The sequence below is a fragment of the Hoplias malabaricus genome, chromosome 7, assembly GCF_029633855.1.
Source record: "Hoplias malabaricus isolate fHopMal1 chromosome 7, fHopMal1.hap1, whole genome shotgun sequence".
Taxonomy (NCBI): domain Eukaryota; kingdom Metazoa; phylum Chordata; class Actinopteri; order Characiformes; family Erythrinidae; genus Hoplias; species Hoplias malabaricus.
In genome coordinates, this window is record NC_089806.1 from 1,038,483 (window position 1) to 1,065,045 (window position 26,563).

Sequence of the window (26,563 nt, forward strand, 5' to 3'; positions counted from 1 at the left end):
AAATGGCCATTATCTGTAAGTGTATCCTTAAAATCACTTACCTGTGCGCTGTGTAATCTACTTGCCTGGTTTGTGCTGGTGGGTGGGGTTAGTCAAGCCTGGCGAAGAACATCCTCGATGTTCCCAGAGAGAACTGCAGAACCTAGACGACTAGGGTGAAGCCCATCCCGGCGGTAGAGGGCAGGACGTTCCCGAAAACACTCCCAGTGGTCGACGTAGTCCACGCCAACAGTGCCACACCAAACCCGGAGCCAGGAGTGGAGTGCGAAGAGCCTGCTGTACGCCTCACATCCTCGTCTGTAGGTGGGTAGGGGCCGGAGACGACGATCCTGGCCTCCGTCTTCTTCCGAGCGGTATCCAGAAGCGAACGGTAGTGCTCCTTCAGGACCTCGCTGCGGCGGGCGGAAGTGTCGTTCGTCCCCACGTGGAGAACGACGGTGCCGAGATCCTCACGCTGCCGCAGCGCCGAGGGAAGTCGCCTGGCAACATCCAGGACACGAGCACCTGGAAGACAGGACACAGTAGCGTTACTCTTTGTGCCGGAGACTCTTAAATGTCTGACTATAGAGTCGCCGATGATAAGAATACCGCCCTGTTTAGTTCTCGGTGCAGGTGAGGGCCAGGAGCTGAGCACCTCAAACCGGTTAGTAGAGGTGAAGACTGGCTGCGGTAGAGGGGGAGACGACCTCGGCTTCCCACGCCCACGCTGACGCTCCCAGCTCGGGGCTGGAGTGAAGATGGCCGTCCCGGGGAGCCGTCGCGATGGAGGAGCTGGCGTGCCAACGGCCGCGTAGGAGGCATCGCGGGCGGCCTCGAGCCTCGTCTTCTCCCGCTGGAGCTCCGTCTGCTTCTCCAGGAGACGCTGAATTCGGCGGCCCAACTGCTCGAGCTCCGTGCTGAGCCTGGAGAGAGATCGCTCCTCCGCGGTCGCCATAATCAGGAGAGAAGGAGTTATTAATTGAGAGAAGTTATTAATATGAAAACAACAATAATAAAATGGTAGTGGTATTTAACAATGTACAACTAACACTAAGCACAACTAATAAGGATAAGTTAACAAGGTATTAACAGTAAAGTAAAGATTTTAAGTAAAGAGCTTAGGAACAGTACTAAACAGCAGCAAGCAAACAAACAAACTGAGCGCGCGAAATGTCAGCCGGAAATGACGACACCAATGACTAGGCAACAAAACGACTTGACTAGAAGTGGGAAAGAAACAAAACCAAACTAAAACTAAAGTGCTGTTTGTGGCTAAAGCTCTAAGGTTGTTGCTGCTAAAATGTTAATGTTGCTGTGAAGCGTTCAGACGACTGTTTTGAGTTGTTTTAAGAGTTTTTAGTCTTAGTTTTGCTAACACTACACCTCCTGTTGTTTTATTGCTCCCACCTCTTCCAGCTCGGTGTGGACAGGTGAGAAAAGGGGCTTCTCTTGAAGACGGTAGATCACTTCTGTAGAGACACACTAGGTAAGGGGCGAGTGCCACTGTGTACCTTTAGTGAGGAGAGATTTGTCTGTTCGGTGGGTAAGTGGTTTTATTTGTTTCTTTCCTTTGGCAGCGTCCAGTGTCCACCCCGAGCTTGGTTTAACCTCCTGATTAAAGCAGAGTGTAAACCATGTCTTACATTAGACACACTCACTGTTATTGACTTCTCTTTACTGTTATTCTCTTCCCTTTCTAGAACTTAGTGTGTGTGTGTGTGTGTGTCCTTTCTGGTTCTGTTCTTAGTAAATGATACTTGGATCACTTTTGTTGGTGGTGTCTTCCCTGTCTTCAGATTCCCACACACCCCATGGTGCATCCTCTCTGACCCTGAGCTGCCATCTTTTAAGGAGAATGTAACATTGGGCCTCATCCTCATCCTCCCTTTCAGACAGATCACTGTCCAAGTTCACCTTCTCTGAACACAGTAAACACTGGACCGTCATGTTCCTACACTGACTGAACCCCTTCATATTCACCAGTAATGTTCCCTAGTGACTTTACCATTAGGGGCAGTGTTTGTCTTCAAGGGTTCTGCTCCTGAACTCTGAAACTCTTCCCTGATCTAGGGCCAGGAGCAGTTTGCTGATCTTATCCAGTTGTAATGTATCTTCAGGCTCCAGGAAGATCTCCACTGATCCCTAATGTCGTGTCCAAGGAAATCAGCTGTGGATCATCTCTGTTTCTTTGAGATGGAGAACCTTCCATGAGGTGGACACATGTTCTCCAAGGTTAGTTCCTGACAGAGTCTTGGTGTCACTCCACATTCACTGGGGAACATTCTAACACACACACACACACACACACACACTGTTGTCTGGATGTCTCTGGTTGGTGGACTAGACTCAGTCCAGCAGTGCTGTGTCTGATCCACTCACAGCAGTATGGGGGAGACATCAGTGTCTATGGCATGGGTCACCTGCATCTGTGTGAAGGACCACACACACATTTCATGTGTTCACAGCTGCTTTCTCTCTGTCCAAAGACACACACTGTTCCACTGACCTCCACAAAGTGACACTGTGATAAAAGCAGTTTTAAAGAACAGAAGAATAAAGAACACAGTGAAGTGGAGAAATGTTGAAGTGAATGATGAGGTTTAGAAACAGATGTAAAACTGACAGAGTTCTTATGGGAAGATGGGGATGAACTAATTCCACACGTCAACATTGTGGTCTTTTAAAAACAGAAAGATAAAATAATCCTAGAGAGGAGGTGAAGTGGTGAATGTGATGTGTGTGTGAACTGCTGCGGTGGTGAGGGTGTAGGCTGTTAGTGTTGGGTTTATGAGTGATGTAGGAGAACGGTGGGGAACTCTTTACTGTAGGACACTGTTTAGAGGCTACATCACTCCTACATGAGCTTTTCATGACGACTGACTCAAACACACACACATTTCTAAACATTTCGTGTGTGTGTGTGTGTGTGTGGTTTTCTGGTGTGAATATCATTATGAAGAGCACATGGAGCTGAGAGGGAAGAGAGGCCTTCGTGGAGCAGCGCTGTCACAAACCCAGCAGCATCTTCACCTGCAGATCTACAGGGAAAAGACGAGTAGAGCAGAGCATCTGTGGAAATATCACAGTACAATATTAGTTTAACAGTTACATAGTGCAGTTCAGAAGAGCAGAGTCAGGGGCAGAGCACTAATGTCATCAACCAGAATCACACACACAGTCCAACTAACAGTCCATTAGTCTCATCAGCTCCACTACTTCCACTTCCCCTCACTCACACACTCTTTGTGAAGCACTGCCAGTAGTTTCTGCTTCCTAAGTCTTCTCTGAACTGTCTTCCTGCTGATTGGTCTCTGCCTGCCCCTTGACTCTGGATTTTGGGGTTGGTTTATTGGACTGTTTGCCTTGTTCCTGTGTGTGATTCTGGTTGATGACCTTATTGCTCTGCCCCTGACTCTGCTCTTCTGAACTGCACTGTGTACCTCCTTGTCTCTGTCAGAATAAAGCCTGCACATGGATCCTGTAAACTCTCCTCAGCTTCATTACATCTGACACTTCACTTCACTTCTGGTTTAGAGCAGAAGTGTGCGTCTGTTGCTGCCTCTTTTCACCAGCTTCTTTTGTTTTGTTTTTTTCTCAACAGTCTTTTGACCTTTGGCTTCTTTTCGAACTGGACCTCATGCTGGACTTCCCTGCTCCTGTTCTCCGGTTCACTTTGGACCATTCTCCCATGGCTGTGTACCCAGCTTCATTCTCACCCCTGCCAGCCACACACAAGCCCTCTCACTTCGCTCTCCTTCCCTCCTCGACTACAGCTGCGGTGAGTGTGTTCCCCCTCGCTGAGTCGTCGGTCACTTCCCTGTACTCAGTCTGTGGATGGTGCTGATGGTCTGGATGACGTGCTTTAGTGGTTTTAGTGATAGTGATTTGGCTGTGGTTTGCTGGATGATTGTGGACTACTTGTGTGTACTGTTTTCCTGAGATGATCAGACTCTGCATCTGAACTAAAAAGTGTCAGTACTCCTGCTCGTTTGAGTCCTCTGATGTTTAACTTGTGTCTGAGTCTTGGGTTTGTGTGTCGTCCCTGGTGTATTCACTGGTCCCCGCGCTCTCACTTTTCCTGCCGTGCTTCTGATGAACACATTCCAGTTATTTGGTCACAGACGGATTATTAAAAATCATAAACAGTCACGTGGCATTAATACTGTTCACCTCCGCTCTCTCACTGAGTTCAGCTCTGACTTCTCCACTGGAGCTTTCCCATCGAATATAGTTCTCCTGAACTCTCACCCTGTTTCTCACAAGACATCACTAATAAATGACTTAATCACTGATGAGAGCCTGGACATGCTCCTTCTCACTGAAACATGGAAACGAGCTGGAGATTTCCTTCAGTTCATCAGTGCCCCAGACTTTACTCATATAACCAAACCTCGTCTCATAAGTAAAGGTGGTTCGGCCGCAGTAATCCACTCGGTCCCGAACGTTAAATAGTTGGACTTCCATGATGTCACTATCTTTGAACACCTAGCTCTGAAAGTCCTCTCATCTATTTCACTGCTGTTGATTTATCCTCCTCCCAACACCTTTCTCTGATTTGAGCTCCTCACTGTTGCTTTATCTGTGTCATCTGTTATTATTTTGTTGGGTGATTTCTATATTCATGTTGATTCAAACTGTGTTCTACACTGAACTGCAGTGTTTTTGAATGTTCTGAATGGACTCAGCATGTGTATGGAGCTGTATTAGGGTCAAAAGATTTGTTCATTTGAAATAAAATCAAACTGAAAAATCAAATCTTGAGACTGAACTTTGAAAAATACAATGTTTTCAAAATTAAAATAAGTGTAGGATGATGTTTTTCAGTTTAAATAGAATTTGGATTCACTTCTATTTTATTTTTTTTATAAATTTAGTTTCATTTTTACTTTCCTATATATTTTGACAGTTGATGTCTTATATTTTTCAATTGTAAATGTTATATTTTCAGTTTCAGTTACAGTTTCACAGTAGAGTCTGCTCTGGTTAAGGCTGTGAATGTCTTACTGCTGTCTTTTGATGCTGGATTCCTTTATATCCTGGTTCTCTTGGATTTAACATCAGCTTTTGATGAGGTCAGTCACAACCTACTTATATCAAGACTATCATCTGTTGGTGTTTCTGGCCTTGCCCTTCAGTGCTTTCATTCATTCCTCACTGAGAGACATCAGTGTGTTACTATGGTTCTCATAAATCTCATTTGGCTACGTGTTTTTTCTCATTGATTATTGATTATTATTTTTCTCGTATTGATTATTGCCGTTCACTGTTCTATGGACTTTCAGTCAAACTATTAAACTGTTTTCAATACATCCAGAGTCCTGCAGCTAGGGTCCTTACCTCCACCAAGTGAACAGCACACATCTCACCTGTTCTCCAGCAGCTGCACTGCCTTCCTGTTGAGTTTAGGATTAAATACAAAATCCTTCTTCACAACTTCAAGGCTCTCTATGGTCTGGCTCCTTCATTTCTGTCTGAACTCATTTATTTTTACTGTCCTTCCCTCTGTCTCTGATCCTCCAACTCTGGTCTCCTTACTGTCCCCTCAACTAAACGTTCTACCCCAGGTGGCAGATCTATCAGTGCTGCCCCTAAACTTTGGACCTCTCTTCCTCCTCTTCTTCACAACTGTTCAACTTTATCTTCCTTCAAATCACTGCTAAAGACATTGTTTCCCTAATTTTACTCCCAGTAACTTGTCTTTCTTTTTTTTTTTATGTAAATCATCATTGCGTTTGGGAAATGCACTCTATAAGTTGGTCTTATTATTATTATTATTATTATTGGGAACAGGTGCTGCAACAGTTAATACTCAGGGGATGAGGACCTCTGGTGGCCAGGTTGGGCACTGCACAAGACACTAGAAATGTACCCCTCACAGTTTTGACTGATTAGGGACCACCACAGAGACAAAGCCATGTCGTTACTTTAGGGGATGATATAGTACTTTCATTATTTACCATTTTCGTTTGGGCATTAAATAAACACAGACCATAACCATGCACTGATCAGTAATTTATTAATTCATCAATGACTTTAATAAGAACATTATTTCACACTCATCCATTCTTTTCTCCACAAGACACCTGCACTGACTTCTCTTCAGTCTCAGTAAATCAGATCTAAATAAACATTAGTCACGTAGTAAAAGCTTTAATAGCCATTAAACCGGACTCTACACTGCATTTCTTTAATCACTAATTAAATATTAATAATTATTTATCACACAATTAACATCAAACACATCACTCCACAAACACAGGTGCTGGTGATATAATAAGAATAGTCAGGAAAAGGTGATTTATTTCATTAATTCCATTCAAAAAGGAGGAAACCCACACAGACACAGGGAGAACACACCACGCTCCTCAGACAGTCACCCGGAGGAAACTCATGCAGACACAGGGAGCTGTGACAGACACTACCTGCTGCACCACTGTGACGGCCTATAATAATATTTATTATACTGTTGAATCTCTGACTGTCTCTCTGACATATCTACATGGAAGAAGAACATCACCTCCAATTGAATTTATCCAAAACTGAACTACTGGTCCTCCAGCCAAGCAAGCTATTCTCCACAACATCAGCATCAAGCTAGAGTCCCTATCAGTGGCTCCCACCAAGGCTGTAAGAAACCTGGGTGTCATGGTCGATGACCAGCTGACCTTCGCAGATCAGGTTACCGCTGTAGATCGATCGTGTCGCTTCTCCCTATTCAACATAAGGAAGATTAGTAAGTAAATAAAATTTTATATATAGAGCACGTTTAAAACCAAAGTGCTTCACACAAAACAAAAGAGAAATTTCCACCTTCTAACCACCAGCATACAGTGACACAGAAAGACATACATTAACACAGCTCCTAATCCACAGATCCACAGCTGCCAAATACCAGACGGTAAAAGTGTGTTTTAAGCTTGGTTTTAAAAGCAGTCACAGATGGTGCGTTTCTTGCATCACCTGGAAGACCATTCCAAAGCCTTGGTGTAGCAACAGTAAATGCCCGATCCCCTTTATGTTTAAGACGAGACCTCGGAACACTCAGATACGATTGAGCTGAAGACCTTAGAGCTCTTGAGGGCACATACAGGCAAAGCATGTCTACAATGTATGCTGGTGCAAGTCAATTTAAGGCTTTAAAACCCATCAGTGCCATTTTATACTGGACTCTGTAACGCACTAGGAGCCAATGTAGAGAAGCTAAGATTGGAGTGATGTGGTCTTTTTTTGGAACCAGTTAATAATCTGGCTGCACTATTTTGAACTAACTGTAAGTGCGCAAGAGATGCTTCACCAATTCCAAAGTACAGTGCATTACAGCAGTTCAGTCTGGAGGTTACAAAAGCATGACTTTTTCAAGATCTTAGGTATTAAGAAATGACTTTAATCTGGAGATTGTTCTTAATTGGAAAAAGCTGCCCTTCACTACTGCATTTAATTGCTTTTCAAATTTGAAATCAGAGTCAAAAATTACCCCAAGGTTTTTAACCCGTGTTTTCAGGAAAGGTTTTAAGGGGCCTGGGCTTTCCTTTAGACTATTAGTTAATGAAGGGGTCCCAAGTAGAATAACCTCATTCAATTTCAACCTGTCATTCAATTGAAGAAAGCTTTGACTCATCCAATTTTTAATATCCATGATGCACTCATTGAGTCTACCTAGAGCGTGATGATTCCCGGGATTCAAAGGTAAGTACAGTTGTAGATCATCTGCATAACAATGAAATGAGACACCATGCTTACGAATAATTTGACCAAGGGGAAGCATGTATAGTGAAAAAAGAACAGGGCCTAAAATTGATCCATAGAGGAGGCTGAGAAGTATTTGCCAATGTTAACTGAAAAAGTCCTTTGTTTAATGTATGAAATAAACCAATTAAGAGCCAAGCTCTTGATTCTAACAGGACTCCAGGCGCTCGATGAGTAAATCATGGTCGACAGGATCAAATGCAGCGCTCAAGTCCAGCAAAACCAGGACAGAATCAGCCCAGAATCAGCATTGTGTAAAAGGGCATTAGTAACATTTAAAAGAGCAGACTCAGTGCTATGAAATGCCCTAAAGCCCGACTGAAAAGTCTCATAGATATTATGGCTGTCGATGAATGATTTTAGTTAAAATGACTTTTTCTAAAACTTTAGCGAGAAATGATAGTTTTGATATGGGCCACTAGTTACTCCAAACCCCTGTATCCAAATTACGCTTCTTTAAAAGAGGCTGAACCACAGCATGCTTAAAACAGGGACTGTGCCCGTGGCTAAACTTGTATTTATAATTAATAAAACATCAGGGCCAATTGTATCAAAGATTTCCTTAAAAAAAACAAGATGGAAGAACATCAACAGCAGAGCTAGAGCACTTTATATGAGAAACAATATCAGCCAGCTGAGACAAGGAAACTGGGTCGAATTTCTCCACTATTGGAATACCCAGCTCATGGGCAACAGGTCTGAACACAGAAGTTGAAATATTAGCTCTAATATTCTCAACCTCGCCCAGAAAGAAATCCAGAAAAGACTCAGTTTTTAGAAGATGCTTCAGGACCAATACATGGAACAGGATTAAGTACTGAATTTATTGTATTAAAAAGAATTTTAGGCTTATGCTGGTTTTTTGAAATAATTTCTGAAAAATATTTTGCTTTAGTAGACCTTTCTTGAAATCTGAACAATGTTGACTTAACAGTCTCAAATGATACTAGCAGCCTATCCTTCTTCCATTTGCACTCAGCTTTCCTGCATTCTTTCCTAGCCATCCTGACAGAATCATTCAACCAGGGTCCAGATTTAAAACTGGAATGAGTCACTCTGAAAAGGGGCAACTAAATCCAGCACTGCTGTAGAGGAAGATTGAAAAGAAGCTGTTAGATGCTCAATATCCAACTGAGAAACAGTAGAAGAAAGAGTTTTTATACATAACTGCAAACTGAGCAGCTGTAGTAGGGTCAAACTTTCTGATAACATGTTCTGGGGCTTTGTTGGTCAAAGGTTGTAAAGCAAGCAGTGAGTCAAACATAACAGGCATATGATCTGAGAATGCAGTTTCTAATGTTTTCACCTTCTCTACATTAAACCCATGAGATACAACAAGATCCAGAGTATGTCCATGTGTAGGGCCATTTACATGTTGAATACAATCAAGTGGGTATTTTACAGGTGATTAAACTCACTGACCATGGGCTTATGGGGACAACAGACATGCATGTTAAAATCCCCTAAAATCAATATCCAGTCAGACATCATCATTACTGCTGATAAAAGTTCTGAAAAATCTTTAATAAAGTCTATATTAGCTTTAGGTGGTCTGGAGATTAAAATGATAAGCAGTGAGATCGTATCTTCAACTTTAAAAGTAAGCAACTCAAAACTAGAAAAAGCTTCAGTAGCGAGTGCAGTACATTTTAAACCCGTTTCTAAACACGACTGCAAGCCCTCCCCCTCGTCCGGTCATCCGCGGAGAGTTTAGGAAGCTACAGCCTGAAGGCCACAGATCTGAGAACAAACTCAGTTCATCAGCTCGCAGCCATGTCTCAACTAAAAAAAAGAAAGTCCAGTTTTTGAGACGTTAAAAAGTCATTTAAAATGGAAGACTTATTTGAGATTGACCTTACATTAGTCAAGGCCATTTTCAGTGATGAAGCACATTTAGAGCCGCAGGTTCTGTAGCTGGACGCCTCTTCTCCTCTGAGCAGGCTCTCTCAGGTTCACAGGGTGGTTGCAGGGCTCAGATGTTAGAACCAGGTAAACAGGCACCAGGTAAGCATGGTTTCATGTGCGAAGGAAATAGCGCATCTTTACTCTCACCCCGGCTTTCCTCACTTTCTCTGGCGCTTTCTTCTCTGCGCATTGCAGCAGGACAAGCGACGGATGTATGGCTGAATCACAGTGGAAAACCGCAGATGAAAAAAACGGTCTCCACCGGTCTTATGAACAGATATGTCCATAATAGATCGTATGGTCAGCAGAGTTTGACGATCATATTGAAACTGAATCGCTGGTACTGTAGGAAATTGGTGGAAAAGGAGGCACACAAAAATAAATACACACAGAACAGATAGCAGCAGGACGGGTAAAAACCGACGGCATGCCAACAAACAAACTGGCGCCATCTTGGATTTCGTTAATTAGGCCATACCTAACTCAACCTGCAACACAGCTCCTTGTTCAGACATTAGTAATCTCCCATCTTGACTATTGCAACGCCCTCCTGACTGGTCTTCCGACCTGTGCTGTGAGACAGCTACAGATGATCCAGAATGCTGCAGCACGCCTGGTCTTCAATCACCCTAATAGAGCACATGTCACGCTCCTATTAGTTGAGCTGCATTGGCTACCTTTAGCTGCTCGCATCAAATTTAAATCACTAATGATGGCCTTCAGAGTATTCACTGGTTCTGCTCTCATAGACACTTAAAATCATATGTTAGTGCCCGCCCTCTCCGTTCCTCAAAGAAGCGCCAACTAACACGGCCAACCCCCTCGTACTGAAAGTCGTTCTTTAATGCACTTATTACTTCCTGGCTGCACTCATTGTAAGGTAATTTGTATAAATTGTGCTGTAGTTTGAATGTTAGATCCTCTTTTGTAAGTCGCTTTGGATAAAAGCGTCTGCCAAATGCATAAATGTAAATGTAAATTGATGTTTATTAATGTTATCACACTAATAATGTTTATACTGCGTAAGAAGAGCTAAAGTTTCTAATGTGTTCATTGAGGATTTAAACTAAAAATATTTTACCTGAGAGTCTCCAGTTGACTAACACACACACACACTCTCTCTCTCTCTCTCTCCACTGTACATTAAGTTCTCTTTACAGTGCGGTAGGCCTGGATTACACCTGTACAGCAACAGGAGCTGCAGGGTTGTTTCCAGGTAACGGGGCGGAGTCATGTGTTACTGCATCAATCACAGTGCTGTCCTGACTAACCTGTCTGAATCAGACCAGAACCTCGGGGTGTTCTCAGGGAACAGTGGAGCTGTGGCACTGCTGGAAATCTCCGCGTACAAAAGTTAACCAGCGCCAAAGTGTGGATGGTTACTAACTAATCACAACCAGCCACTAACTTTGACAGTTCCACCTTGCTCTGTTGTGTGAAGGCCCTTTGTTCCCTGTGCCAGGGGCACCTTAGCACTCATTTCTAACTGGGATTATATTAATCGTATCACTTCATCATCTAACTACAGCGGATATAAATATTCAACACTACACACTACATTTCAGATGGGACCTTTTAGTGTGTGCAGTTCATTTAGATAATTACTTCACACCTGCCATTAGTAAAGTGACCCTCTTTAACACCAGCTTTAGTTCAGCTTTCACAGAGTGATATTACTGTCAGTTACATCTTACAGCAACAGCCACAATCCACAGAGATCTCACAGAGGATCCAGTGGATTTTATTACTGAACATTATCACTGAGGAGAAGGGCACAATACACATTTCCAAGACAATAAACACAGCAGAGTACACAGTGAAGATGGTCAACAATCAACACAACATTAACTTTATCAAAAACTGAATGTCCCTCTGAAACTGATGAACACACAAGAAGGAAACTTGTCAAGTGTCAAGACGCCTGCAGCAGTGTTATGGGAGCTACAGGAATTTCTGGCGGATTTAGTCTCTGTACGACTTGTGTGTGAGTTTGTGGGTGTGTTTGTATGTGTGTGGGGGGTATGTGTGTGTGTGTGTGTGTGGGGGGGGGGGTGTGAACAGTTCAGTACAAGACCCTCAGGGCTCTGCTGAAAACCTGTTGAGGGAGAGGAATTTGACTTTTCAACAAAACAGCCCCCAAAAGCAGACCTCCACATCACACACCAGAACAGACCTCTACAGACCTGTGTGTGTGTGGTGTTTAGGGAAATGCTGAAACCCATACAGACTGAGCTCAGCCCTGTACACACTCCACTCTTCTCTCATTACACAACGTCCTCATCTCAACTAACGCCTGGTCACATAATACACACACAGAACTAGAGCTAACACACACACACACACACAGAACTAGAGCTAACACACACACACACACACACACACACACACTCTCACAGAACTAGAGCTAACACACACACACACACACACACACACACTCTCACAGAACTAGAGCTAACACACACACACACACACACACACAAAGAACTAGAGCTAATACACACACACACACACACAAAGAACTAGAGCTAATACACACACACACACACACACACAGATAACTAGAACTAATGCACACACATGCACACAGAACTAGACCTAACAGACACACAGAATTAGAAATAACACACACACACACACACACACACAGAATTAGAGCTAACACACACACACACAGAACTAGAGCTAACACACACACACACAGAACTAGAGCTAACACACACACACACACAGAACTAAAACTAACAGACACACAGAACTAGAAATAACACATACACACACAGAACTAGAGATAACACACACACACACAGATAACTAGAGCTAATGCACACACACACACACACAGAGAGAGAGAGAGAGAACTAGAGCTAACACACACACACACACACACAGAACTACAGCTAACACACACACACACACACACACAGAATTAGAGCTAACACACACACACACAGAGAAAGAGAACTAGAACTAACACACACACACAGAACTAGAGCTAACACACACACAGAACTAGAGCTAACACACACACACACACACACACAGAACTAGAGCTAACACACACACACACACACATAACTAGAGCTAACACACACACACACACACACACAGAATTAGAACTAACACACACACACAAACAGAACTAGAGCTAACACACACACACAAATAGAACTAGAGCTAACACACACACACACACACACACACAGAACTAGAGCTAACTAACACACACACACAGAACTAGAGCTAACTAACACACACACACACACAGAACTAGAGCTAACACACACACACACAGAATTAGAAGTAACACACACACACACAGAACTAGAGCTAACACACACACACAGAACTAGAGCTAACACACACATACACACACACACACACACACAGAACTAGAGCTAACACACACACACACACAGAGAATTAGAACTAACACACACACATAACTAGACTCAACACACTGTTAGAACTAGAGCTAACACACACACACACACACACAAAACTAGAAATAACACACGCACACACACACAGAACTAGAGCTAACACACACACACACACACACACACACAAAACTAGAAATAACACACACACACACAGAACTAGAACTAACAGACACACAGAACTAGAACTAACACACACACACACACAGAATTAGAGCTAACACACACACACACAGAATTAGAGCTAACACACACAGAACTAGAACTAACAGACACACAGAACTAGATATAACACACACATGCAACCCCCCCCCCACACACATACATATACCACACCCACACAAGCACACACACAACCCCCCCCCCACACACACACACAGAGAACTAGAGCTAACACACACACACACACAGAACTAGAACTAACACACACACACAAAACTAGAAATAACACACACACAAACAGAACTAGAGCTAACACACACACACACACAACTAGAGCTAACACACACACACACAAAGAACTAGAGCTAATACACACACACACACACACAGAACTAGAGCTAATGCACACACACACAGATAACTAGAGCTAATGCGCACACACACACACACACACACAGAGAACTAGAGCTAACACACACACACAGAACTAGAGCTAACACACACACACAGAACTAGAACTAACACACACACACACACACACAAAGAACTAGAGCTAATACACACACACACACACATAGAACTAGAGCTAACACACACACACAGATAACTAGAGCTAATGCACACACAGACACACACACACACACACAGAGAGAGAGAGAACTAGAGCTAACACAAACACACAGAACTACAGCTAACACACACACACACACACACAATTAGAGCTAACACACACACACACAGAGAAAGAGAACTAGAACTAACACACACACACACACACACACACACAGATCTAGAGCTAACACACACACAGAACTAGAGCTAACACACACACACACACAGAATTAGAGCTAACACACACACACACACACACACATAACTAGAGCTAACACACACACACAGAATTAGAACTAACACACACACACAAACAGAACTAGAGCTAACACACACACACACAGAACTAGAGCTAACACACACACACACACAGAACTAGAGCTAACACACACACACACACAGAACTAGAGCTAACTAACACACACACACACACAGAACTAGAGCTAACACACACACACACACACAGAATTAGAACTAACACACACACACACAGAACTAGAGCTAACACACACACACACAGAACTAGAGCTAACACACACATACACACACACACAGAACTAGAGCTAACACACACACACACACACACACACACACACACACAGAGAATTAGAACTAACACACACACATAACTAGACTCAACACACTGTTAGAACTAGAGCTAACACACACACACACATAACTAGAACATAACTAGATCTCAACTAACGCCTGGTCAGATGATGAAGCGCAAAGAACTAGAGCTAACACACACACACACACACACACACACACACACACACTCACACACACATACTTGTTTCTGTGCGTTGTGGGGGTCACCTGGAGGAATACTCACATTGTGGGGTCCACCCTTTCCCAAGGTGCTACAGACTTGAAAAAAATCATGCTTTGTCAAAATGCACTTGTGAATCTTAATATCACTTCAAATTACAAATATCTCACCAAAATTGATTCTGACCAGACGTCCTCGTGACTTGTGGGGACATTTCAGGTTTGGAGTATATTTGGGGACCAAATATTACACAAAACACCTGTTCTCATTCTTTGTGGGGACCAATTTCATTTTGAGACAGAACAATGTGAAATCTATAATTAATGCAGAAAAACAACTAATCCAGGCCGATGCATTCGTTTAAAGATTAATTTATTAACCTTTAACGTTATTTGAACTAATTTGTTCTTTTATTAAACTCTGAAAAAGATAGGCACAGATGTGTACATACTGTAGAAGCAATGAAGTTAGCCAAAAACTGAGAGAATAAAACACAATATAAATAAATAATACCTTGAATAACTGATGAGCTTAGCTAGGCTAAAGAAAATTAAAAATCAATATGAACACACACAATATAAACTCAGAATAATTGACATGAGACAGTCCATCTATGATATTAACCAAGAACTCCATTACGAACACTGTACTTACACTCGCTGTCCATTATATTAGTTACTCTTACCATGTAGGAGCACTGCCATGTCTGATCCACTCATACCAGAGCAACACATTAATTGTGCTTGTGCAATGCATGGGACCTACACTACTGGACTGTTTGGTCCCTAGGGGTACTCTAGGGGTACTGCCCATTGAAGAACAGGGTGAAATCTGGTAAACAAAGCATGCAGCACAAGAAATGGACACTATTCTGTAAATGCTGCACTACAAAATGCTCCTACATTGTAAATGGAGCTAATGAAATGAACAGTGAGTATAGACACAAGGTGTTCCTATCAAAACTGCCTGGTCCGAGAGAGCTTTGATCAAGTCTGAAAACAGAACCTTTAAAACAATATAAATCACATCACAACATTGCAGAGACAGGTTTAAGAGCCCACTGTTCAGATGTATACAGTGAACAAACAGCTTTCCAGGAACTTTCCATCAACATGAGCTTCTCCACTCCATGGAATTCACTGGACCTAGGTGACAAAAAAAAACATATATATATATATCTCAAAGGAAATTTTCCTATGCCTAAATTTTAATAAAAATTTCTCTTTTACCAACATCTTTGGTGGGGGGGATGTTTACCAACAGGTACAGGTCAGTTGAGGCTATTCTCATCTCTGGTACCACGCTGGTGGAACGAGCTTCCAAGCACTATCAGAGCAACAGAAACCCTCTCTTCATTCAAGAAATCATTGAAAACCCAGCTCTTCCGAGAGTATCTTTTGCACTGAATGTCTTTCTTTAATGCACTTATTACTTCCTGGCATATTGCACTTAATGTAAGGTATTTTGTATAATTTGTGCTGTAGTTCGAATGTTAGATCCTCTTTTGTAAGTCGCTTTGGATAAAAGCTTCTGCCAAAATGCATAAATGTAAATGTAAATCTTTTTTGGCACAAATTGCATGATTTAATAAGGCTGTTTTTCTTACAACATGCAAAAGAGAAAACAGACCTACATTGGCACTCAAAATGGTATGAAGCCCCAAATTAGGATTATTAGTTTTTTTTTTTGCAAAAAGTGATTAAAATAACAATTATATAGATAAAACTGTTTTCTCCCAATACAACAAAAAATGCCCAAAATAACTACTGCCTCAGAATTATTAAACACCTTTTAAAACCCTTTGTGACAGGTTTAATTAATACTTAGTAGAGTACCTTTTTACCATTTCTTTATACTTGAGTGAATCCATCTCATTCATAAAACAAGTACGTTCATAAATATCATTCAATTACATGTTTCTTGATGGATTCCTGATATATGATATATATGATCACACTGCACGATTGTAGCCCCGATTTTCTTGTCAAAGACTGTTTTAGGGGATCACGGGAACAACCCTTTGGTCATAGGCAATCTCGATGACGGCCAATTGATGGACCAATAGGAAAGCTTTAGCTGGACCAATCAGATCGCAAGGTTTGTTTAACCAATCGGATTTGTTGCTGTCAACCATAGCGCTTTTCCACCAAAAGAACTCTGGTTCTTGAACCAGTTCTGTTCCTGATTCTAGGAACATTGGTTCTTTCCAGTGAACCACCGCATTTCTACACATTTTGAGGGGAACCAGGAATACGTCATGAACGGAGACACTATGGCTGAGTTCAGAGGCATCCTGCTGACCTTGTGAACAGCGGAGAAATGTAACCAAGAGCCCAGAGCTTCAAATACAGCGTTATCGCCCAGTGGAGCTTGACAGGGTCATTCACAACGTTTCATAGAAATAAATAATAGGAAAAAACAGGAACATGCCCCATTTTTATGCGTTTCCGTAGATTTTGTGGAAAAGCGCTATGGTTGACAGCAACAAATCAATGTTCCAATTGGTTAAACAAACCTCACAATCTGCTTGGTCCAGCTAAAGATTTCCTATTGGTCCATCAATTGGCCGTCAAAACAGGGTCTTAAATCCGCATCTGCAAAAAGAGATTCGCACACGCAACAGAGAAGGAGAATGTGTGGATTTTTCCATCTCATTCAAAAATTCCCCCAGTCACATTTGGAACTTTAAAAAGGTTTGCTCTTGCACATTTTAAACCGTTTGAGAAGTTACCGATTCACACATTCACAACATTTCATTTACAAATGCAAATCTTTTTTGCACATTTGTGAATTTAATTTATTATTGTAGTTGTTGTTTTAAATTTGTGCATTCCAATACATTTGTGGATTTTAGTTTTACGTGTATGTAGTTGCTCAAGCACAGTTAAAATTTCGTGTATGTAGTTGCTCAAAAGCAGTTAAGAAAGTCCATTACATTTGTGAGTATTGTTTTAAAATGCACCAGAGCAAACCTTTATGTTCCAAATGTGACAAAAATGCACACATTCACCTTCTCTGCTGCTTGTGTAAATCTCTTTTCACAGTTGTGAATTTTTGACCCTGATTGGCCAACTGATGTACTAATAGGAAAGCTTTAGCTGTACCAATCATATAGTGAGGTTTATTTAACCGATCAGAACATTGATTTGTTGCTGTCAATCACAGCGCTATTTCACTAAAAGAACTCTGGCTCCTAAACCGGTTCCATTCCTGATTCTTGGAACCTTGGTTCTTTCCAATGAACTGCTGCGTTTCTACACGTTTAAAGGGGAAACAGGTATACGTCATTAGCGGGGGAGTCGCTGTGCCTGAATACAGCGCCAGCACCAAAGACTGTTAGACTCATTGTTAGAGTCATTGTTTATTCTTCGTTTACCATGAAGTCAGACCCGAGTGAGATATAATACTGTGTAAATGTTGCCGAGTTCAGAGCCGTCCTGCTGAGCTTGTGAACAGCAGAGAAACGTAACCGAGAGCTGCGGCTCTGACCAACACAAATGGAATCGCACACAAACAGCACCAGAAACAAAAAAACAGGGCGTGTTCCTGTTTTATTTCTTTTTATTTATTTATTTGAAACGTTGTAAATTACCCTGTCAAGCTCCGCAGTGCAATAACGCTGCATTTGAAACTCAGCTGGGAACAAACTTTTCTAGGTCGCGAACCAGTTTGTGTAGATGGAAACATACCAAACGGTTCCAAATTCACCTTGCGAACTGGAACCGTTCTGGTGGAAATGCACTATCAGAGATACAATAGAGTAGGGGTCCCCAATTACTTTTACTCAAGGGCCACATCCAACAAACATCGTAAAGGCAGGGTGTCATTCTCATATTTTTTCATACAGTACTTTACAAGATTTATTATTTCGGTTAATATATTAAGTCTATGTAAATCGGTAGGCCTTACTAACTACAGTTATTTTATTTTACAAACACTTCAATGAGAGGAGTGATAGTGGCAGGTGGAAACGAGATACCTGAATTTTTGTATTTAAATTGTATCAGCAGCAAATTGCAAGAATGCAAACCCCAGCCTTGTATGTGTAACGAGACCAATGGCCTGATGTGGCAGCAAGTCCAGTTTATATTATTACATTTATTCAAACTAGGAACTATGACTAAACGTTAACTACATCAGTGGCATAGCCACAAATTGATCTTTGGGTGGGCCTGTGTAAAAGTGTGTGGGCACAATTATTCTTTCTATAATAATAAGCAGTGTGATTTATGAAATTGTAGGCTGCCAACTTTCTGAAACCAAATTTAGGGACACATTTATAGCTTTACTATTTTAAATACTTCACTAATTACAATTTATATAAATAAATCATGGACAGTTAATACAAGTGAGGACCAATGAGAAGCATGTTCTGTGGAGTACCTGCCCCTCCCTCTGGCTAAGGGAGACCAGCAGAGCTTCTGTCTGTTTCAAACTATAAGTTTTTACAGTCTAACCTCAAAACAATATAATAAATGGTGTCCTGTGTTGGTTCAATACCAAACACGGCTTTCAGTGTCCAAATATCGAACAAAGTTTGGGAACTGTGCAGAACGTGGGTGGCAGGCACATGCAAGACCAGTAGAGATAGGTGTTATGGGATTTGTAGCCAAGTTTGCTGCATCCATGCATGTGAACTTCGATATCAGGTGCCGAAAACTATGGGCAGCTGTAGAGGAGTTATCAGAACCAGCTGAAAATCTAGTCAGCAGTTGTGGAAAAGAAAAAAAATGCTTGGGGAAAATGCATATTACTTAGAGAAATACACTGTAACGTAAACTGTAGTTCAGAAAATGTTGTCTGTATACTGACCTGTGAGTGTACTGCTATAGTAGGAGTGTCTCCCTAGAAGTGGTCCCTACGATGCTAGACCTGACAGTGTGTGTCACCAATACAAACTGAAAGAGCTGTGTCAGAAAAGAAAATAATAACAAATTCAAACTAGACCCTCAGTGACACCAGTCATGAGGTAACATACACTGTAGTTCAGAAAAGCTGTCTGTATATTGACCTGTGAGTGTACTGCTGTAGTAGGAGTGTCTTCCTAGAAGTGGTCCCTACGACGCTAGACCTGACAGTGTGTGTCACCAATAAAACCTTAAAGAGCTGTATCAGAAAAGAAAATAATAACAAATTCAAACTAGACCCTCAGTGACACCAGTCATGAGGTAACATACACTGTAGTTCAGAAAAGCTGTCTGTATATTGACCTGTGAGTGTACTGCTGTAGTAGGAGTGTCTTCCTAGAAGTGGTCCCTACGACGCTAGACCTGACAGTGTGTGTCACCAATACAACCTTAAAGTGCTGTGTCAGAAAAGAAAATAATAACAAATTCAAACTAGACCCTCAGTGACAACAGTCATAAGGTAATGTACACTGTAGTTCAGATAAACTGTCTGTATATTGACCTGTGAGTGTACTGCTTTAGTAGGAGTGTCTCCCTAGAAGGGGACCCCTCTATGCTAGACCTGACAGTGTGTGTAACTAATATAATCTTAAAGAGCTTTATCAGAAAAGAAAAAAAATAACAAATTCAAACTAGAACCTCAGTGACATCAGTCATGAGGTAATGTACACTGTAGTTCAGATAAACTGTCTGTATATTGACCTGTGAGTGTACTGCTTTAGTAGGAGTGTCTCCCTAGAAGGGGACCCCACTATGCAAGACCTGACAGCGTGTGTAACTAATATAAGCTTAAAGCGCTGTGTCAGAAAAGAAAATAATAACAAATTCAAACTAGACCCTCAGTGACATCAGTCATGGGGTAATGTACACTGTAGTTCAGATAAACTGTCTGTATATTGACCTGTGAGTGTACTGCTTTAGTAGGTGTTTCTACCTAAACGGGGACCCCACTATGCTAGACCTGACAGTGTGTGTCACTAATATAAGCTTAAAGCGCTGTGTCAGAAAAGAAAATAATAACAAATTCAAACTAGACCCTCAGTGACATCAATCATGAGGTAATGTACACTGTAGTTCAGAAACGCTGTCTGTATATTGACCTGTGAGTGTACTGCTATAGTAGGAGTGTCTCCCTAGAATGGGACCCCTCTATGCTAGACCTGACAGTGTGTGTCACTAATATAAGCTTAAAGCGCTGTGTCAGAAAAGAAAATAATAACAAATTCAAACTAGACCCTCATGACATCAGTCATGAGGTAATGTACAGTGTAGTTCAGAAACGCTGTCTGTATATTGACCTGTGAGTGTACTGCTTTAGTAGGTGTTTCTCCCTAAACGGGGACCCCACTATGCAAGACCTGACAGTGTGTGTGTGCACATTTGACCAAAACCGTTTCAATAGTTCCGTCCTGAGAGGGTCCCCACAACGTAAGGCCTGAGAGTGTGTGTAACCAGTACCATCCCTAAGGCCTCACCCAAAAGCAATGAACTATCACAATTTTGTACCAGAGAAATTAACTTCAACTGACCACAGTGACCTGCCTCACTAAAACCTATTTCAGTGACTATGTGAACATGAAACCTTTTTAAATACCTCCAAGTCAGAGGACGGCGCTCCAGCGCTGAGCACAGGACTGGAAGCTGAGTGGGTTTGTTCTACCATGTCCATCGTGTCGGCGGTGTCCTCTCATGCCTTCTACAGAGATTTCTAACAACAGTAAAACATTTTGGTGAACACCACACACAAATACATTAGTATTTAAAGTGCAATACATTTTACAACATGTTTAATCTCTCATCAGTTAAACAATTGCTGAGTCAAATTGACTTGACATGGATACACCATGGTATTAAAAAACGTAAGACACATTTGTCCTGACACAAGTAACAATTTCAGATTATACCACCAATACAACCGCCAATACAACCTGAAAGAGCTGAATCAGAAAAGAAAATAACCAATTTAAACTAGACCCTCAGTGACATCAGTCATAAGGTAACGTACACTGTAGTTCAGAAACGCTGCCTGTATATTGACCTGTGAGTGTACTGCTATAGTAGGAGTGTCTCCCTAGAAGGGGACCCCTCTATGCTAGACCTGACAGTGTGTGTCACTAATATAACCTGAAAGAGCTGTGTCAGAAAAGAAAATAATAACAAATTCAAACTAGACCCTCAGTGACATCAGTCATGAGGTAACGTACACTGTAGTTCAGAAAAGCTGTCTGTATATTGAGATGTGAGTGTACTGTTATAGTAGGAGTTTCTCCCTAGAAAGGGACCCCTCTATGCCAGACCTGACAGTGTGTGTCATTAATATAATCTTAAAGAGCTGTGTCAGAAAAGAAAATAATAACAAATTCAAACTAGACCCTCAGTGACATCAGTCATGAGGTAATGTACACTGTAGTTCAGATAAACTGTCTGTATATTGACCTGTGAGTGTACTGCTATAGTAGGTGTGTCTCCCTAAACGGGGACCCCACTAGGCTAGACCTGACAGTGTGTGTCACTAATATAAGCTTAAAGTGCTGTGTCAGAAAAGAAAATAATAACAAATTCAAACTAAACCCTCAGTGACATCAGTCATGAGGTAATGTACAGTGTAGTTCAGAAACGCTGTCTGTATATTGACCTGTGAGTGTACTGCTATAGTAGGAGTGTCTCCCTAGAAGGGGACCGCTCTATGCTAGACCTGACAGTGTGTGTCACTAATATAAGCTTAAAGAGCTGTGTCAGAAAAGAAAATAATAACAAATTCAAACTAGACCCTCAGTGACATCAGTCATGGGGTAATGTACACTGTAGTTCAGATAAACTGTCTGTATATTGACCTGTGAGTGTACTGCTTTAGTATGTGTGTCTCCCTAAACGGGGACCCCACTATGCAAGACCTGACAGCGTGTGTAACTAATATAAGCTTAAAGCGCTGTGTCAGAAAAGAAAATAATAACAAATTCAAACTAAACCCTCAGTGACATCAGTCATGGGGTAATGTACACTGTAGTTCAGATAAACTGTCTGTATATTGACCTGTGAGTGTACTGCTTTAGTATGTGTGTCTCCCTAAACGGGGACCCCGCTATGCAAGACCTGACAGTGTGTGTCACTAATATAAGCTTAAAGCGCTGTGTCAGAAAAGAAAATAATAACAAATTCAAACTAAACCCTCAGTGACATCAGTCATGGGGTAATGTACACTGTAGTTCAGATAAACTGTCTGTATATTGACCTGTGAGTGTACTGCTTTAGTATGTGTGTCTCCCTAAACGGGGACCCCACTATGCAAGACCTGACAGCGTGTGTAACTAATATAAGCTTAAAGCGCTGTGTCAGAAAAGAAAATAATAACAAATTCAAACTAAACCCTCAGTGACATCAGTCATGGGGTAATGTACACTGTAGTTCAGATAAACTGTCTGTATATTGACCTGTGAGTGTACTGCTTTAGTATGTGTGTCTCCCTAAACGGGGACCCCGCTATGCAAGACCTGACAGTGTGTGTCACTAATATAAGCTTAAAGCGCTGTGTCAGAAAAGAAAATAATAACAAATTCAAACTAAACCCTCAGTGACATCAGTCATGGGGTAATGTACACTGTAGTTCAGATAAACTGTCTGTATATTGACCTGTGAGTGTACTGCTTTAGTAGGTGTTTCTACCTAAACGGGGACCCCACTATGCTAGACCTGACAGTGTGTGTCACTAATATAAGCTTAAAGCGCTGTGTCAGAAAAGAAAATAATAACAAATTCAAACTAGACCCTCAGTGACATCAATCATGAGGTAATGTACACTGTAGTTCAGAAACGCTGTCTGTATATTGACCTGTGAGTGTACTGCTATAGTAGGAGTGTCTCCCTAGAATGGGACCCCTCTATGCTAGACCTGACAGTGTGTGTCACTAATATAAGCTTAAAGCGCTGTGTCAGAAAAGAAAATAATAACAAATTCAAACTAGACCCTCAGTGACATCAGTCATGAGGTAATGTACAGTGTAGTTCAGAAACGCTGTCTGTATATTGACCTGTGAGTGTACTGCTATAGTAGGAGTGTCTCCCTAGAAGGGGACCGCTCTATGCTAGACCTGACAGTGTGTGTCACTAATATAAGCTTAAAGAGCTGTGTCAGAAAAGAAAATAATAACAAATTCAAACTAGACCCTCAGTGACATCAGTCATGGGGTAATGTACACTGTAGTTCAGATAAACTGTCTGTATATTGACCTGTGCGTGTACTGCTTTAGTAGGTGTTTCTCCCTAAACGGGGACCCCACTATGCAAGACCTGACAGTGTGTGTAACTAATATAAGCTTAAAGCGCTGTGTCAGAAAAGAAAATAATAACAAATTCAAACTAAACCCTCAGTGACATCAGTCATGGGGTAATGTACACTGTAGTTCAGATAAACTGTCTGTATATTGACCTGTGAGTGTACTGCTTTAGTATGTGTGTCTCCCTAAACGGGGACCCCGCTATGCAAGACCTGACAGTGTGTGTCACTAATATAAGCTTAAAGCGCTGTGTCAGAAAAGAAAATAATAACAAATTCAAACTAAACCCTCAGTGACATCAGTCATGGGGTAATGTACACTGTAGTTCAGATAAACTGTCTGTATATTGACCTGTGAGTGTACTGCTTTAGTAGGTGTTTCTCCCTAAACGGGGACCCCACTATGCAAGACCTGACAGTGTGTGTAACTAATTTAAGCTTAAAGCGCTGTGTCAGAAAAGAAAATAATAACAAATTCAAACTAAACTCAAAGTGACATCAGTCATGAGGTAATGTACACTGTAGTTCAGAAACGCTGTCTGTATATTGACCTGTGAGTGTACTGCTATAGTAGGAGTGTCTCCCTAGAAGGGGACCCCTCTATGCTAGACCTGACAGTGTGTGTCACTAATATAAGCTTAAAGAGGTGTGTCAGAAAAGACCCTAAGGCCTCACCCAAAAGCAATGAACTATCACAATTTTGTACCAGAGAAATTAACTTCAACTGACCACAGTGACCTGCCTCACTAAAACCTATTTCAGTGACTATATGTATATGAAACCTTTTTAAATACCTCCAAGTCAGAGGACGGAGCTCCAGCGCTGAGCACAGGACCAGAAGCTCAGGGGGTTTGTTCTACCATGTCCATCATGTCAGCGGTGTCCTCTCATGCCTTCTACAGAGATTTTAAACAACAGTAAAACAGCCTACAGTTAATGAAATATCACAATTTAATATTAAACATTTGGTAACCACAAATGAGACTATCAGTGTAATTTAATGAATACACAATCTTTTATTTTAATCTACATATTCTGCATAACCTAGCTTCAGTTCAAAAATTGAAAAGTTTTAAAAACACATTAGCATTTAGCAGAAAATAAAAATAAAAAGCTGAATTTTACCAGTACTCCTTATATTACAAATAACTACTCTACAACTGCTTAAAGGCTGCTAATTTAAAACATTAAGTGAACTATACAGGCAAAAAAAAAAAAAAACATAATGCACAATTTAATCTTGAAGAAAAGATTATACTAGATTTACCTTTATATGAGTTTAGAGATACCTTCCAATACATTGGTGTTGATAGTGGCACTGATGACATTCTGTGCTGCTTCACCAAGTGCTTTCACTCTCCTCCGTCTCAATTGTACTGTCCTCCTGGAACTCACAATATGCGTAAATGTAGGCAGACAAATCATAACCTAGCCACTGAAATACATTGCATTGTAATGCTGGTCCCAAGCGTGTATACATAGGGAGGGTTGTGTCAGAAAGATTATCTTTTGTATGTCAAATTAACAATGCAGATCACTAACAAGAGTTCCATATCGGATCAGAGAAGGCCCGGGTTAACAACGTCCACCATTGGGATTGTTTCCTGCCAGTGTACCAGTGGAAATTGGGATACTGTTGGTCACAGGAGGAGAAGGAGAGGGGGAACAAGAGTTGAGAGACAAAATAAAGAAGAGGGTGAGGAAGGTGGAGGTGAGAGTGAAAACACTGAACGTTAGCACTATGACTGGTAAAAGGAGAGAGGTAGATGATATGGTGGTAGAATTTGCCCCAAAAAATGCAAATGGCAGTAGTAAATACTTATTTTCAGAAGAAGGAAGAGCATAGGGTGACATTTAAGAGTGGAGGAAGGTCTACACATGTGGACTATGTTTTATGCAGGCGAAGCAACCTGAAGTAATTTAGTGACTAAGGTGGTGGCAGGGGTAAAGTATAGCAAGGCAGCATCAGACGGTGGTGGTAGGTAGGATGTATTTGGAGGTGAAGAAAAGGAAGTGGGTGAGGGCTAAATCACAGATCAGATGGTGGACGTTAAAGTAAGAACAGTACGGTGTGTGATTCAGGGAGGAGGTGAGGCAGATGCTAGGTGGGGTGGACGAGGTGATGGACAGATGGGCAGAGACTGCAAAAGCAGTGAGGGAATCGGCTACAGGTACTGTGTTTGTTGTATGGACAGAGGAAGGAAGGGAGGAGACTTTGTGCTGGAATGAGGAGATCATGCAGGAAATCTTAAGAAGGAAGTGGTCGACAAAATAGAATTGGAATCTCAAGAGAGATGTCTAAAGAAATACAAAAAAATGCAGCATCAAGCAAACGGAGAAGTGACAAAGGCTAGGGAAAATGCACGTGAAAAGTTGTATGAGAATATGGATAGTGAGGTTAGAATAAAAGACATGTATCGACTGGCGAGATGAGAGAGGAACAGGATGTGAGGATGTATAGCATGTTAGGATGATAATGAATGTAGAAGGTATTGTGCAGACTAATGAAGAGATGATATTTGAAGGTGGAAGGAGTACTTTGAGGAACTGATGAATGTTTGTGAGGAGAATAGGGAGCATGTTAAGGTTAGTCTGGAGCTATGGAGGAACACAGTAATTCATTAACTCACTTACTGTAAGTATACATCTAAATGTGAATAAACAGTTCTCGTATTCTGAGCTTAGATGCAGATCAGTCGAGGGGTCAGTGCATTACTCTCCTTTTCCTCTTTCCACCTGCCCAGTAACGGCTTCTGCTGTCTCCCTCTCC

General features: G+C 41.6%; 2 long non-coding RNA genes across 3 annotated transcripts; one reads left to right on the forward strand and one right to left on the reverse strand.

Annotated features, from left to right (window-relative positions):
- The first annotated feature begins 1,442 nt into the window (after positions 1 to 1,442).
- On the forward strand, positions 1,443 to 4,680 carry LOC136701669 (uncharacterized). The gene is made up of 3 exons (XR_010803836.1): positions 1,443 to 1,465; positions 2,050 to 2,211; positions 3,581 to 4,680. It is a non-coding gene; the product is annotated as an uncharacterized lncRNA (long non-coding RNA).
- A 10,297-nt stretch (positions 4,681 to 14,977) lies between these two features.
- Positions 14,978 to 26,563, reverse strand: LOC136701666 (uncharacterized). 2 transcript variants are annotated; one of them, XR_010803833.1, is made up of 5 exons: positions 26,428 to 26,563; positions 25,061 to 25,177; positions 24,588 to 24,689; positions 21,115 to 21,228; positions 14,978 to 15,758 (listed from the first exon to the last, which is right to left on the reverse strand). It is a non-coding gene; the product is annotated as an uncharacterized lncRNA (long non-coding RNA). The 2 variants fall into 2 exon arrangements; XR_010803832.1 differs by lacking the exon at positions 26,428 to 26,563 and having other exon boundaries at positions 25,061 to 26,298.